This window comes from Ammospiza caudacuta, chromosome 1, assembly GCF_027887145.1.
Source record: "Ammospiza caudacuta isolate bAmmCau1 chromosome 1, bAmmCau1.pri, whole genome shotgun sequence".
In the NCBI taxonomy this organism is placed as follows: Eukaryota; Metazoa; Chordata; class Aves; order Passeriformes; family Passerellidae; genus Ammospiza; species Ammospiza caudacuta.
Genome location: NC_080593.1, coordinates 106,678,435 through 106,696,280, shown reverse-complemented (window position 1 = coordinate 106,696,280; position 17,846 = coordinate 106,678,435).

Sequence of the window (17,846 nt, the reverse complement as noted above, 5' to 3'; positions counted from 1 at the left end):
TGAAACTCGTTTCGCATAGCTGATGCAAGTCAAAGGTATAAAACTCTTCAAAATGCAATTAGACACATTCATGGGGAAAAGTCAAACAAGGACAGAACATCAGAATGAGGATTCGCTTAATACCTCAATAATTCCTGACGCCACAAACAGCCAGAAACTGTCAGTGCTTGGGGGAAGAGTGTCAGTGCAGGCAGGTGCTGTTCTTGTGGTCTTTCCTAAGCATCTGCTGGCAGCTGCTGTTGAGGTAGGCAAGCAGTTTTGATGGACCACTGGTCTGGGACAACATGACAGTTTTTATGCTTTTACATCTACAACTCTTAGATCCTGCAGTCCCGGAGACTTCCATTTGAGTGTCCTGCACTGCAAAAAGACACATCAAATGTGGGGCTGTATTCTTTTTCATAGAAGTATTCTAAGCAGAACAGTTATCATAAAAGAAAAAACCAAAAACCCACAGAAAAAAAAGTTATACCATCTGTAAGGCCTTGTGTATTTCCTCCTGTATCTGTACAAGCAAATGCCAGAGTGCTCCTAGAAAATCAGAGCAGGGTATCAAACTTACATCTCAGCAAGCTGCTGTTAATGTCTGCTATTGTTTCTGCAATAAATTCCTCTCACCAAAACTTTGGCTTAGAGTAGGGGAAAACCTAGACTTTATCAGCTGCCATTTTCTGTTGATGATTCCTAAACACTTTAATTAGAAACACACCTGATAGTGCCTTTCAAGCACATGGTGAACAGCTGTCACATAAGCACAGTAAAATTTCTGCACAGCAGTTTTCTCATAAGAGACCTATTGCTAATATAGCAAAAATACTGTGGGCCTTGGGCCATGTAAATTGTACTAATGCTGGTGAAAATCAGTTTTATGGGCTTATGTCTAATAATATCAGCAAAAGAGTGAATCCAAAAATGGGATAAACACTAAATACAAGTTCTGCAAAGTAACAGCAATATGGTATGTGTTATGTGTGCATGGAAAAGAAGCCAGCTGATTATTGGTATTGTGTCTGAAAAAGAGACTATTGAGGGACTAATTTCTGGTAATATTAATCATATCTTAAGTATATTTGACCCCCACAGATCAATTGTTGTTTTCAGGAACTGAATGTCACGTGACATAAAAGTGTTCCCAAAGGAAATCTATTCTACTCTACCCAAATGTCATTATCTAAAAGTGGATAAAGATTATTTGCATAGAAAATGTGAAGAAGATATTTTTCAGCTATTACAATGCTTCTGGGATTAGCACTTTTAGAAGAGATCATTCCTTCTTCCTTTTAGTTTTCATTTTAAATAGAAGAATAAGTCAAATTCTCATTCTCAATTTTATTTTGTTTTTATTTTCCTGCAGGTAACCACTGCCAAAACCTGCTTTTCACAAATTGTTTTAATGCAAACGTATCGAAGAGAGTCTTTTTTTTAGGAGTGGCAGGAGCAAAACGTGGTTTTGTTCCTTTTCTTTCTGTTTTTTTGACTACCAGAGCCTCCTGCTGCAAAAGCCACATGCGGTTAGATGCGATATAAAAAATATGGATAAGATACTGTTCTTAACTCTAAAGTACAAAAATCCCTTATTCCTAGCAGTAGTAAAAATAGGAATCATGGAAATCGAATGTGGGAAGGATTTCAAGAAATATTCTAATCTAATTTTTTGCTGAAAGGCATCAAGTGTATCTAGGCCACTGACAAAGATATTTGTCAAATAATTCATGAATGCCTTGAACGAAGGAGGTTACTCAGAATTTCTCTACCCCTTGGTCCTGAGACTCATTGTCTTTACAATGAGAAAGTCCACCACATATCTAACATAGTTAATCTTTGCTGAAAAACAAAATTATTTCTTTTTCGTCTCCTTCCAGCTGGTCAACAGCACTCTTATTTCACTGAGCAGCAACTCACATCTTGCCCCACACTTCTGCAAATCACAGAATGGTTTGGTTTGGAAGGGACTTTAAAAGTCATCTAGTTCTGAGCCCCTGCCATGGCCAGGTTTGTCTTCAATGTACCAGGCTGCTCAGAGCCCCATCCAACCTGGCCTTGAACACTTCCAGGGATGGGGAATCCCCATTTTCTCTGGGCAACTCTTTCCAGTGCCCCATCACCTTCTCTAAATTTAAGCATATCCCCTTTAAGTTTAAAGCCATTCCTCCTTGTTCTATCACTACATGGCCATGTCAAAAGTCTCTCCAGCTCTCTGGCAGTCCCTACTGAAAGGCCACAATAAGGTCTCTCCAAAGCCTTATCTTCTCCAAGAGGAACAATTCCAATTCTCTCAGACTTTCCTCATTGGAGAGGTGTTTCATCCTTTTTGATAAAGCCAGAAATAAGGTTCTGCAGTCACCTCACATCAACACATCAACAACTGACATGTCCTGGTGCCACGAGCACCATGAGGGGTTTTCCAGCTAGGACACTCTTCAGCCCTTGCAGAAGCACCTGTGGGAACCAGAGAAACTCCCTGAACTCGTTCCTGAACACCAGAACATCACTGCTTCTCACTGATGCAGCCTCAAGATCCCTGTGTGTTTTAATCAAATAGATGGTTCAAGAAGACTTGCAAAAAAAGTCCAGGAAAAGCTCAAAATGAACTTGTTCAGGAGGATCTGAAAGGGTGGAAGGAGCAGCACTAGGCTTGGATGGGCTCCAGCTGCAGCAGATGTTGTGCTGCTGCTGGGGCACGCTGTTGAAGGGGCAGCACAGGGATGCCTCAAAAGCATGTATCTAGAGTTGTATTACAGCTTTCTTCAGGGAAAACTGTTGGAAAATCCAGTGGTATTTTTGCATGTTGGAAAATCTAACTTATCTGACTGGAGCTGTAAAATTTATATCCCATCCCATCAGGGCACTGTCAGGGCCAGGGGCTCCCTGGGGGCTCCCTAGGGACCATGAGAGCTCCCTGCTGGGTCTGCCAGGGCATGTTCTGGCAGCTGGGGCTCATCCCACACCACAAGCAGGAGCACTGGGCACCTCCCTGGGGCTGGGGACAGGCCAAGATGTGGACATGTGGGTTGAAGCAGAGCAGTTGAGAGCTGGAGATGGCTCTGCTGTGGTTTTGGGACAGGGGGCTCATGGCCATGGCAAGCTGACATGAAGTTCTGGGCTGTGGGCAGGGTACGGGGAGTCCTGAAGGGATGGAGAGGGACAGGCAGGGCTAGCAGAGCTCCAGGGCTATGACATTACCTGAATTTTCAAGCTTGTTCTCCTCTCCATCCTTCTCAACCAGCTGCACTTAAAGCACAAAAATCTGGTGGATATGAGGTGCTGATAAGTCTTTTGAGACTAACCAGTTTGATACAATCCTTTGGCACAAGCTCCATGACCAGTGCACTCTTTTATCTGTGTTTTGCAAGGCAGAGTTGACTTCCATCAAGCAGAATCCTGGTCCTTCTCAGTGCACAGCTATCAATGAATAAACCAAACTTTGAAAAACACAAGGGCAACTTGTTCAAAAGCTCTCCCTAAGTGTCACAAGATATATAGAGCTGAAAAATGTCATGCTGATAAAATAAGTATCTTTATAAGCATATTTTGTCTGAAATGGGTCATGTTCCAGTAGCATGCAAAGTGCCAGAGCAGCAGATGCAAGGGCTGGGCAGCTTAAATTCTGTGCACACCTGAAGACTTGACACTTGCCTTACTCTCTAAGTTGTCTGTGGGCTGCTCAGATATTGTCACCTCTCCACGTCTCTGCATGAAGAACTGCTGAAACTAATGTCAAATGAAGAGTTCTTCAGGTAGTAAAGAGTGAATTCCATCATGTTTCTCTCTATTGCCTGGAAAAGTTTTAGGTTGTGTCAGATTTCCTTCAAGGTTTTGCCAGGATCTTTGGGACAAGCTGTGACAAAGAGACAAGTTTATGTTCCTGAATATCTTCAAACCAAACTCAGAACTATATCTGTTTTTTTTGCCAAAATGAGGTTTAGTCAACTCAAAAGTTATTTGTTTCAACATTTAGCTAAATGATATTGAATAAGTGAAACTAAACAAATGAGTTTTCCCCTCTGGTGTGAAACAAAAAGTTAAAAAACGTGGATCAGAACTGCCATAGTTCCTCCTGCTCACTGCTGTGGGCGTGAGTCACAGTGCTTTGTTCCCAAATAAAATGTGGGCTGAAGAAGTTCACCCGGGACTACAGAGATGCAGCTCCTGGGTGAAAGCAGAGCCTCTCTCAAATTCTGGTTCTTAAATTTCTGAAGTCACAAATCAAAGTTAGGCACAATATGCTGTCATCTGAAAATGACACTTTTCTTCTATTTTCTCTGGCTTTTTTAGTTGAAATGAAGTATGACTTGACTAAACCCCAAACTGACTGTTTTTATTTACTTGTAAATAAAGATCTGGCCATTAGAGACTATTATATGTCTGCAAAGAAGTCTATTTTTTTCTGATGTCACAAAAGTAATTTACCAGAAGATTTTTTTTTTCTCGGAATGGTGGTGCTTAATCATTTTACGAAAATGTGGGAAAGAACTGTCATGTGTCCTTTGCCTTGTAAAGAACCATTAAGCTTTGGACCTATTAGCTGGTGTTTGGAGATTTCATTTGTCTCTCTTTGTAGTTATATAATGAAATATTTATTGAAAAAGAAGAAGTAACTCCCTTCCATCAGTAAACAAGAGTCTCCTTCACCTTGTGAAAATGTAGAATGGACAACTCTTCAATTAAACTACAGCGGATACAAGGATTTGCTGAAGACATCTTATTCGGAAAGTGGAACATCTGTTCTGCCTCTCACATTTTTCCTCAAGGAATTCCTCCTTTAAGTTATCACAGTTTTACATTCTGCCAAGGATTTTATTTATCACTCTGAAATGTTCAAAACTACTATCTTGAAGTCCATCCAAACTGTACCAAAGTAACTATGGTAGCTGAAGGATTTTCTACTTGGTTTTCTGTCTTAAAGTTTGTAAGCACCTCTTTTCCTGTATGTGCACAACTTACATAACTCTTGTGCCTTTTTTCATCACACATATACAGAAGTAATTTGTTAGTAGTGTCTCATGCTGTCTTAGGCATTTCTGTTTTGTGATTCTTTATATATTTTTTCAATATGTGGCTTCCATTTCAATATTAACTGACACTGCTTATAAAAGTATTTTAGGCTTTTATAATGCAATTAAGACAAAACAGTAAAAAAAAAGGAATGCTAACCCCTGACAGTTTAGAAGCTTAAGAGAATCACAGATGCTTTTAGTACATGGCCATGCAAAATTATTTCTCTAATAATGTGTTACTATTTTTCTTTCCTGACATACTGTTTTGAACATATTAATTTTCAACTATTTACTAAGAGACAGATTATCAAAGAGACCCAGCACCCACCTGCTAAGGGATAATGATTGTCAAGCCCTTAAACACTCACTTTTGCACTACTTTTACTTCAGATATTCAGATAGACCCAGAAGTCACTTCCAAGTTTGTGAACATCTGGAAGCTCTTCTGATGCCCAAGCGAGAGATGGGTATTTCTGAGAGTCTATTCACATGCACCTTTTCTTTGACACCAGGCTGCTAAAATATTCTGTATAGTCCTGAAACAAAGTTACCTTGCAATGTTATTAAACATAGTCAAAATAAGTCCTGAATTCCATTTAAAAAAATCTGTTGCCATGCACAGAAATCTCCTAAAGCTCTGACAGTCTAAGCCTATATTACATCTGACTGATTTCTGATGCAGGAGTTAGCAACACTAACCTCTCACCAGGCAGGGCAGATGAGTCTATTGCATAAACTCCTACCCTGCCAACACATCTGAGCCTGACCTTCAAAACAGCCAGCCTTCAGCTGTGACTCTTTTTCTCACCAATCCCACTATTTGCTGAATTTCTAAATTTCATCATCCATCTTCATTGCAAGCGTTTTTGCCTTGGGAGGAATGGGAATTGAATAGAGCTGGTGGGGCATTGAAGAAGTGTCTCAGCTAGAGGCACTCATGATCACTTTAGGGAATAACAGTACAATAGCACCAAGCTCTGTTCCTTGCTTTACCTGCTTTACTTGTTGCACTTGATGTCTGAGGACTTTTCTCTTTTCAATTCATCTACTTTGGCTAAAATTTCAAGTAATAAAATAGAAAATCCAGTATATTGAAATATTTTATTTTTTATTACTTTAGAACCTCAAAATAGATTCCAGGTGGTCTAAATGTGGGAACTGGGACCTCTTCACTTGCAAAGTGTTTGGAGGAAAATGTTGAATCCTCATTTCTTGTGTTAAACAGAGAATTTTGCAGTTTTGCCTGCTTAGCTATTTTTTTCCTCTCTCTATTTCTTCTGTCAGTAATGAAATTAAGTGCAAATGAAAGTGATATGTCTGATCTTTGAAGTATAATGTATAGAGGAAAATGTTCTTTTAAATTAGAAAGTACTGCACTGTCAATTCTTCCTCTTCTTCCATCATGTTTAAGGACATCTGATTTCAAATTGCCTTAATCTGTAGTCTCTAAACAATAATTTTCCAGGAGAACAGGGAAAGGTGGCAAGTATAATGATGTTCATTTTGGCAGTATTGGTTAAATTGGACTTTGGTATGCATTCCTGTTCATCAGAAATTTGCACTTTGAAAGACTGCATCAGGTATTTACAGTTTCATAAAAGTTGTTTCATTTCATGACCTCTTTTTCACTGCTGGGTCTGATCTTTTATTTTGCTTATCACCATTTAGCCATTCAGCTCCCAAAACTAGTTTCATGTGTCAGTTAAACACAGTATTTGACTTGCCGAAAACATCAGACACTGCAGATCTGAAATGAACCATAAGGGGCTGGATTAAAGCACTTTGAAACAGGATTTCAGTTGTAGGGACTTCATCCACATGTACTTACCCAGGCACTTTTAGAATCTCCAAAAAGAAATTACCAATTTGCAGAATAAAATGAAGTTTTTATGACAGTTTAAACAAGAAAACTGAGAAGAAATTGTTCATGCTGCCATTCATGCATCTGCAAATGTGTTCCCTTCCTAATTTTGCCCATATGCAGCTGCATGTTCTCCCTAATTAATGAATTGCCCTCAGGTTACTCACCCAGACACATCTAATCTATCTCTGTCCAAAATGACTAAACTCTGTGCTGCATTAAAGATGTAAAAGGCCACAAATTACTTTCTTGATCTTTTCAACTAGATGGCTGCTTACTGAATGGCATTCTCTCCATGTGGCATTCAGGGTGACTTCATCACCTCAGGGCTGAAGCTTTCAGTAGAAGTGGAGTAAAACCTCTGCTTCTAAAAAGCTCCTCAATTCAGATTCCACTTCAACAGAAGCACTGTTCACTTCAGGTTTACCCTCATAATAACATGAATCCAATAAAATGTGTAAGTATGCACTTCTTCCATGCACTTTAAGCAAAGTTTCTTGAGAAAAATTTCCAACTAAAATTATGTGATTGGGATGAATTTGTTACAGAAAGGTATTTTTATTTTTTCCAGACCTTACAATAAGCAAGTGTGTGCAATTAGCATGTAAATCACATAAAGCAAATAAGAATATGTCATATTTAATACCAACTGACCTCCACTGCAGTGTATGGATGATGCAATAAGAGTGAATGCAATTGTCAAGTGAATTTTACTGTTTTTTTCCCTTACATTTCTTAAACTATTTTCCTCCTTAAGGCCTCTGAGAGCAAAAAAAACACTTCATGTTCTTCTGCCTGCTATGAAATGAAGCCTCAACAGTCCTTGGGCTAAGGAATTGAAAATTATAGTGCTGGATGTGAATTCCCTGCAGGAGTCCAAGCAGCAAGCATGCTTACTTATCACATTGAAGACAAAAAATTCCCCATACAATTTGACCTCTCTTTCAAGTGTGAACACCACAAGAGAAGAAATTATCAACACAGTAATATTGAGGATTCAGTAGCAGGCACAAATTTGGCTGGAGACTTACATTTAACAGAACACATTCCCTGTGATCTTTAGCTGGAATTTGCCAGTGAGACCAAGGCTTATTAATGCACAAACTATGAAAAAAAGAAAGAGAAAAAAACCTAGTGTACTTCTTAGTAATGTGCCGAAAGAGAACAGCAGATGTGGAGTTTATTTCCCACTTTGAGACCACTTTTCCTGTATAATCACAGGGAAGCAGTCTCTCTTGTGCTTACAGTTTCTTATTCATGCCTATCCTCTCTTTTCAGATTGTGAAGCCTCTGGGCAAGAACCTTTTCCAACAAGTGCACACAGTGCCTGACGTAGTGCACTGCCTGTACTAGCCAGCACATTCTGATTTGACTGTAGTAGGAACAGAAATGTGAGGGGAACATTGAGGTGCTCTCTGTCAGTATAATGGGGTAATATTGAAAAAAATTTCTGGTTTAATGTTTGGTTTTATGGAAGTTAGAAATGTGAGTGAAACGAACCCATTATTTAGAATGCTTAAAGGCTTTTGCTGGCTCCAGAAGTTTACTTTTCAAGCATCCTTTGGCTAAATCATGCATGCTAGATAAAACTAGAACTTTTTCTTAAAAGTAGATGAGAAGAGAATGGTACCTAAAGCCAATTTATGAGATTCAACAAGGTGACGTGCCAGGTCCTGCGAAGAACCAGGATGAGAGGAAAAGGCCTCAAGTTGTTCAAAGGGAGGTTTAGAGCAGATATCAGAAAAAAATTATTCACTGAAAAGACAATTAGGCATTGGAAAAAGCTGCCCAAGGAAGTGGTGGAACCATCATCCTTGAAGTGTTCAAAAGGGGTGTGGATGTTGCACTTGGGGATGTGGTTTAGTGGTGGAATTGACTGTGCTAGGTTCAAAGCTAGACTCAATGATCTCAGAGGTCTTTTCCAACTTCAATGAATTTATGATTCAATGATTTTTTTTCATTTAACTACAAAAATTGTCAGTTTGGGAAAAACAGATATGATACTGCCATACTTTCCAGTTTTCTGAACTACTTTTTTTGCTCCTGTTGGGAAAGGTGCCTTAAAAATCCTGAAGTCAGCAGCTGGTGTGTTATATTCTTGTTTTGCTATCCCTCCTGCTTGGCAATTTTGAACTGTTGTTACTGTAGTGCCACACTGGATACTGACTACCACTGTATGTTTCTGCTTTTCTGATTGTGTTTGGATTCTTGAGGAATAACTTCAGTATAAAGAATTCTGTCACTCGCACAATATTTAGGACAGTGTAATCAACCCCCTGGGAAGATAATAGAGGAAAGCTTGATTGCTGGTGCCAATAGGGTTTCTTTTCCAGGTCACTGCACAAAGTGAGGCCTGGAAAGTGGTTATTTTCCAATTTTTTTCTTTTTCTAGTCATTAAAGAGGCCAGATTAGTCACCTCCACCTATTAGACCTTTCTGCAGGATCCAGAATTATGGATGCAGATGCAGAATATTCCATGTGGATCTTTTGTAGTCCTCAAAGTTTAGTACATTGCAGTCTTTGTATAGATCTTCAATATTGACATAGGTGAGGTCAGTTTGTTTCTTCTTTGGACATGTTGTTTTAATCCTAAAGAAAAAAGAAAAAATCAAACAAGAAATCAGCACAATTGAATTTTGTATTATGCATTTTGCATTTTTTATAACCATAAATTGTCCTTACTGAAGGATATTCTTCAGTGACTGCCTCTGAGTTCCTGATATAAGGGCTGACTGCCTCTGAGTTCCTGATATAAGGGCAAATTATTGAAGCTCTTTTGGGATCTGCTACTTTGCATAGCACTGCAATGTAACTCTTACAGGCAGGTGTCAGGGTTGGCAGTCAATCTGAGCTCCCTGTCTTCAGGGAATTGGTTATGAATAACTGAAATTTCATTTTTACTATCTGTCCAGCCAGGTTGACTAATTTCTGCTGGTCAAGGTATTGATGCAAGCTGTGGATTGCCATCTTCTTAGAAATGGTAAAAGTTTTGCAAAGCAACAAATGACCAGTAGTTTTATCACTTGCATGATTATTTCTGGAAGCAGAATATTTTGGTGCAAAGTGATTAATTTTAGCTGTTAGCATCTTTGATGCTTCCTATTGAATGAACAAATCAAAACCCTTTAAAACTAAAACTAAGTTGCTGTTTGGTACTGTTCCAAAACAATGAACACTTCCTTACTGTAATACTTGTTTCTCTCAGCACAAAAAGCGACTGCAGCACACAATTCCTTCTCAACAGTACCAACGTTAAGATTTTCTAGCTTTTTTCTAGATTTTTTCCTAGATTTCCTAGGTTTTTTCTTCCTTAATTGCATGCTGCAATGGCCAGAGCTGTACTTTGCTTCCAAAAATATGGAAGACTCAAAATTTATGAACTAATTGACTGATTTCACTTGCAAATTTCTGTGCCAAAATTGCTCTATAGGAAGCATTTACACAAGTTTTACAGCAATGAGATGATCAGAATGAAATCCAAAGTTGCCAAAGACAGAACTCTGAGTGCCCATCGTATTTGACCAAAAATTCCTTCTCTAATTGCTGTAAAAGGAAAGGGTGAAAATGGTGGCCCATCCATACATTTTCCCAGAGACAGCAATGGCAGCAGTGTACTTGAGGTATGTGAGATGGGCATGTGGCTTTCTGTGTGGCAATTTGTCTCTTAACATCATCAGAAGCAGAGGAAAATCTCTGTTAGCAAAACCAGATTTGTGCATCCTATTATCCGGTGCCAGGATGGTGACACCCATGAATGAAGGAGTGCCAGGATGGTGATGGACACAAAAGGAGAAGAGAAGAAAAATACAGCAGAAAACTGTGACCACCTGGTGACATGATCTGGGCCGTATGCACCACATGCAAATGGGTCTCGTGGTCCTCTCAATATGTCTGATGAATTTTCCCTACAACAATTTTGTTTTATTACCGAGGCAAAGATCCCTATCTTTTAATATCCATTTTGTGAAGAATACATTTACAAATTGTTTTAATAACAGTTATGTGCATTAATCTCGCAATGCATTTTCTTACTGTAATGCAATTACAGAAAACATTTCTCTGAAGCCTGGTAGTAGACCGAGTCTAGAAGGTTAAAAAAAAAAAAAATTAAGAAGCATATTTCAGAGTTTGAAGACTCAAGTACTTTTAAAGGCAACTGCTGTCAATGTTGCTTTTGTGTTGACAGAATCCTTTTAAAAGGTTTTGTGGTGCGAAAAGCACCTTTTAGTGGGTTTTCATAATGCACTGGGAGAGAACAAGAAAATGTTTTTCGCACCGTGGCCGGTCACAGAGCGCACTTAGAACATCTCGTTCCCGGCGCGGGAGGCGATTTTCCATCGGGCTCGCAGGCGCAGCCGGGGGCAGCGGCACTCACGCCTGCCCTGCTCGCCCTGGGGACTCTTCGCTGCTTCCAGCGCTCCCCAGCATGACTCAGGCTCCTTAATGCGCCCGTCGGAGATGCTCGGCGGCGAGAGGGCTCACACCCGCCCCAAGGCGAGAGATGCACGTCCCTCCCCACAGCCTGCGGGAGGCGAAAGCGCTTTTATTGTAGAGCTGGGAGCGGCCGCAGGGCTGGTGTCCCCGGCGCCAGCCGCCGCCCCGCAGCCGCAAAGGGGCACGGAGGGTTCGCGCTTCCCCCGGCCGGTGTCCGCACCGAGCAGAGCTCGCGGGACAGCCTTGAGTGAGGCTTGAGCATTGCTGTGTCCTTGAGGCTGCTGCTTCTCAGGAAACCCAGCCCGTGCCTACATCACTCCTGCACAAATCCTCCCTTCCTGCTGTCGCTCAGGACAGCCATCGCTTCTTGTCCAGCCAGGCTGGCTAATTTCTGCTGGCCAAGGTGTTGATTGCCATCTTCTTAGAAATGGTAAAAGTTTTTTATCACTTGCATGATTATTTCTGGAAGCAGGATATTTTGGTGCAAAGTGATTAATTTTAGCTGTTAGCATCTTTGATGCTTCCTATTAAATGAACAAATCAAAATCCTTTAAAATTAAAACTAAGTTGCTGTTTGGTACTATTCCAAAACAGTCAACACTTCCTTACTGTAATACTTGTTTCTGTCAGCACAAAAAGCAACTGCAGCACACAATTCCTTCTCAACAGTACCAAAATTGTCTTATATGGTCAGAAGATGCCTCTCAAACACACTAATGTCAAGCCCTTGGCTGAGATGGCCAGACCCCCAAGTGCACCCCATGCTCACAGGTCATATGCAACAGGGTCGTCAGAGATCAAACAAACAGCAAATACTCCCAATTTGGCTCTTCTAATCCTGCTGCTCTCAGCCTAGTCTGTAACAGATCTGACAGCCAGGAAAATGAGAAAATCACTTACACAGGAGTCTGCCACAATCTTCTGCACTGACACTTTGGTGATGCTATGGTGGGGATAAAATTGGGTTTTCTCTTACAGATGAACCCCACCTTGGTATATTTGTGACACCTATGTTGTATATGATGCATCTGTGACACTTATGTCTTTCTGGGGGTGGACAGGAAAGGACAGGATGGATGGATGCATCTCATGCTGCTGTGGCTTTTGCTCAAGCAAAAATGAGTGATGAAGATGTGATAGAAAGAGAATCTTGTGCTGGGTTATTAAAAAGCACACTACAGATTTTCTTTGCAATATATATCTGTGTGAACCTCAGTGATTTCTCTGCAGTACTGCTTCATTCACACACAGGGTTTTCCTTATAACTTACTTTCAGATGCTTTGTGCAAAAAATGCTTAAGGAATTTCTACCAGAGGTACAGCTTCTGCTGGTCCTGTTGGGAAAATAGTGTGAAAGTGTCACCCCTTAAATTTTTCTTTTTACCCTGCCTTAACATTTTACCTGGAAAATAATCTAAAGATTTAACTGAGTGTGATAATAATTTGCTCTGAAATTGTGAAATAAACAGTTCCTACAACCAGTATTATGCAGATGCCATTAATAACCCAGTCCCAAGGAAGGCAGATATTAAGAGCTCCTATTTGTTGTATTCATCTATTTAAAACTTGCTGCTTTTATAAATAGGACTCCAGGCCATGTAAGGAGAATAGTGACATGTAATAGTTCACTGGGAGTTGCAGGTATGCAGTGCTCAGCAAAAGTAAGGCAGCAACTGTGAACTAAAGGAACTGTAAATGCTCAGCACACAGACCTCTGGGGAGCTAAAAAGCTGTGCCTGACTTCAGTCTCCACCTTTCTTCTTCCAAGAAACCATCTAAATGGAGATCCCCCCCCCCACCCCCTCACCTTTTCTCCATTTCTTAGTAGTTAAGAAATCTAGATTTTAATATCTCAGTGATCTTTCAGTTTTTTATTGCCTAACTGGCATGGTGAATATGTTTTCTTCTTCAAGTGCAGCTTCCCTTTTATTGCAGGCTCATTTAAGGCTAGTTCAGCACAGCACAAGATACATCCAGGATGTAGTGTTTTGCAACACTTTTCCCACTTAACATCCCTGAATTTTATAATCATGGATCATGCATTCTGGGGTGGTTTGTCTCCCATTCTGTGGAATCTACACAAAGGGTGAGAAGTGATCCTGAAAGAGTATTTGCTCTAGGTTTAGCTACTTAAACTAAATGCAGATGTCGAAATCAAGAGGAATCACCATACATCACACTTTTCTTCACATCCTAATACCAAGTTTATACTTTTTGTCTGTGAGTCAATGCTTGGTAACTTTTGCTATCTTTCTAATGCATTTCAGTGACTGTGCTGACTTTACCTGTCGCTGTTTTCCAGAGCAGCTGTGTGCACCATTGTTCAATAAGAAAAAATATGAGGAAAACTTGTGATTCAGCTCTCCTTACTGTCTCTTCTTCCTCCACGAAAATCAAGGAAGAACACCAACTATATTGAGTGTAATGACTAGCAGTATTATTCACTAATCAACACTGGAAGATGGGGAAATATTTCTTTTGAAGGACAGCTTTTAATCAGGTGCAAAGTCTCCTTTGATTACCCTGTTCTCAGAGGATGAGTAATGTTGTTTTAATTCTTTTTTAGTTTAGTTCAAGGTTATTAATCATCTTCAAACTAGTAACCAATACATGAATTCACTAGTGTTTCAAGTCACTGACTGCACATTTTCTTTTTCTTGGAGACATTTTCTTTGCCACCTAAGAGTTGCTGATTTCTACATGCACTGGTGAAGACCACCACGTGATGACTACAAGTTTGAGGGATGGGAAAGGAATTTCTTCCACTAAAATCACTCTTCATAAAGACTAAATATTAATCTCCCTTGAATTCATGACAGAACTCACTGGCGGAGAGTTACTTTATAGATTAGTGGCACTGAGTGTTTGGAGGCACAAGAGGTATTATTCCCAAGTGGTAAACCTCCAACACTGGCAAAATCTTGGGATTCAGATTAGAAGAGTGACCATCTGACCCCACTAAAGCAATCAGGATCTTTGCCTTTGACATCAGTGGGGTCAGGTATTTGTTTTAGAACTATTGATGTTTTTTAGCTATATGCTCCCAAGAAAGTCACTGAGTTTGCTGTATTTGATACTTTACTAGATAAAACAGACCTAATATGTTTAAGACTTATAAGAATTATGATTTATAATTCTTACAATAATAACCTGACAAAAGAATATTGTGAGAGTAGTAGTGGTATATGAATTCAGATGAAACTTATTGCATAATTGTAGCATATTTGATATGTATAAAGAACCCGCATTAAGTAGAGGCTTATACCCAGATCATATGCTGCTTGTTTTCATCTAAAATAAAAGACATTTTTTTCTAAATTTGTGATTTTTTTTGGGGGTGAGGTTTAGCATAATTTTCTCAATACTGAACAAATATTTTTCCCTTTCATAAACAGAATTTTATTCTCCTATTCCAGTATTTATCTTGTAGTAAACAAGATTTACCTCGTTGTAGCTCGGTGATAATTATATAAAAGTATTCTACATTAGGAATGGGAGAAAAAGAAGAGAGGCTATGTGGAAATGAACAGTACATCAGAAGAAATCTCTGTCTTAGAACAGAACTGGTAGAACTGGTCTGAAGAGACAAAGGTCAGGAGTTGTATTAAAACCAGACTTCTTTACTTTCCATAGAGGAGATGTTTGAATAAATAAGGTTCTTGACAATGGCTGCATTTTGAATGGGATAATTTTTTTTATTCCAGAAAGGTATGTGAAACATATAAAGGTATCTCCTTGTAGACTCCTTACTAAAAAAAATCAAAAACCAAATCCAAAAGCCAAAACACCTTTAAGTGTTAGCATTAGATGATAAGATGTTATTTCTGCATTTCCTTGCTCAGACTTGCTGTCTATTGTGTTTCAGAGCAAATTAATGTCACACTCAGTTATTTCATCATAGAAACTAACTGAAGTTATTTATGCAATAGTGCAATATTCTTTAGAGACAGTTATAACCAGTATACATTTTAGAGCAATCTCAAGTGTTACTGAGACCTAGAGAAAAAATTGCATTTGTTGTAGAATAGAATAGGTCAGAACATCATTCCAAATTACTTCTGGTTTTTTTTGCTTGAAAATACATATCAAAGTCAGTAATATTCTTGCACTTGAAAGCAAGAAATCCCCAGGAAATGGATTTCCACTACAGTGAAATGTACCGTATTTAACTTTCAGGATTTAAACATATCTACAGAGTATCATAGTTTATCATTATGTTGTTGCTATCGATACGTGCAGTTACCTCTGGAGACTGAACTCAGATTTGGGGGTCAAAAGAGAAAGTTCAGTCTTCCAATGTCCTAGCAATTTCTGGTTTGTGCTGTACTCTGCAAACTCCTATGAAATTCCAAACTGACTAAAGATATCAGTATTTACATAATGAGCTCAATGGACATGTACCTGGAGTAATGAAATCACATAGGAGTTTCTGCAGACAATCTTCATGCCTAATGAGAAGGGTCAATAAATCCAGTGCAGTTCTGTCTGAAATCAGTGAGTGGCATTACAAGGGTCAGAGACTGATTTTTGACATTAGAAGAGGCCATTATGAACATCCAGTCTGACCTTTGCATAAAGCAGGGCAAAGAATGGCTCGATAGCTTGAGATCTTTTAGAAAGATAGCAAGCCTGACTTTAAAGATTTTCTAGTAATGGAGATTGTAATCCAATTCTGTTTAAGTGATTAATTGCCTTGGCTGTTACAGAAATGCATTTTATTAGCAGATGGAGATGGATCGGACCATAAGGCCACACACAAGAAATTCTTTGTGCTCTCTTTAAATATAAAAACTAAGAACCACACATTTTCCTCTAGGCTAGGTAGAATTGAGTACTTTATTTAAGTTATGACAAGAGACAAAGATTATGTGCTGTTTCCTGGCCCCTATGTCTGGCTGGTGGCCCCAGAGTCTGCTGTCCAGCCAACTTGTGACACAGAGGCCAGAAAACTGAGCTCCCAGTCTCATCCCACACCCTACCCTTTACTTCTGGAGCTGTGCATCTGGTGGAGACAGGCCCTCATGTGCTGCTAAGGGATGTGGGAGCTCTCCCTGTTGCTCACTGTTGGAACCCAGGAAATTCCTCTGGCTGCCCTGGAGGACTTGAGCCCCTGCCTGAGGGGCTCAGAGACCTTGGGACAGAGCCCAAGACCCCTGTGCCTTTGATCTTGACCCATGGAAAAAATTACCAACCTTATATGAGCATTTACAAGCCATGAAAGTTTAAGTAGAATGATAGTGAATTTATCACTGGGTGACAAATAGATTTTTGAGGTTTTTAGAATGTGGGCTCGGGGTCCCAAGATGGAGGAATTCGGGCGTGCCTTGTCTTTTTTCCTTCTTCTTCCTAACCTCCATCTTCTGGTGATGTTGGCACTTTTAGATTGGTTTAAAGTAGAAGCTCACTGTCTAACATAGGTGATAGGTATTGGAAAGTTATTGTAAATAATGTACATGTAGTTTTTAGAAAAAAAAGTAACACCACCGTGGGGGCGGGTAGTGTGCCTCAACCCGACCTGGCAGACAGACCTGCGGCAGGTCAGAAAAGAATGTTATAGATAAGAAATAATAAACAGCCTTGAGAATGAGAACAGAAGAATTCTGAACCCTTCTTCAGCTGCCGGACTGGGAAAAAGAAGCTTGTACATATCTCAGAGTCACACTGACCAGCAGAGATTCTGAGAGCTCACCACGCACAAACCAGGGAGCTAAGCCACGTGAAGGGCTCCCATGCTCAGGGCAATTTTGGCTGTGGCCAGCATGGCCTGCAGCCCCACAAGGCAGAAGCTGCACTGCAGGGTGCACAAACCACCAAGGACAGGCTTCTACACCAAACCAAATATCTTTTTTCCTTAATGAGAAAGGCTTTGTTATTGTCTCATCAAAATACGTGTTCTGATTGATATTTACTGGGGTCTGCGTGACCCGTCTCTATCATCCTTAGCGTGGTTAATTGGAATTATTGAGCGGCGCCCGGCTCTGGCAGCCTGGGATTCACCCCTGTTGGGATGCTCCTCACCTGCCCACCCCGCACGGCCTCTGTGCAGCCTTGCTCCCGTCAGACTGAATTAAGCTGCACTGTCAGGAGCCAGAGACCCTTCAACAGTTTTCCAGCACAAGCAACACTAAATTAGTGTTTGGTAATAGGCTGCACACTGTTTTGTAATAAGAAAATATGGATGGTTCTATTTATTCCCTCTCGCTCCCTGCGATGATAAGAAATGTTCTAATTCATTATTAATTTGTTCCAACTATTTCTGGTAAATGTAAACTATGAATAACTTTAGCTATGCCATTAGCAATACCTCAGAGCTATGGATGGATTTTTGGTTCTGGACACAGGCACATGGCAGTCCCACTGTTTCTAAAGGTGTACCCCAAATTCTGTCACATTGGGAAACAAAATCAGAACTTGTCATTCACCTTGGGCTACAGCTGCATCTAAAGCAACCCAGAACACAAAAAAATATTGAGGCTGTTATATATCCGGTATAAATTATTGTATCTTGGCAGCACTTGTGAAACTTTGTATATTCAATCTGCTTAAGTGTTTA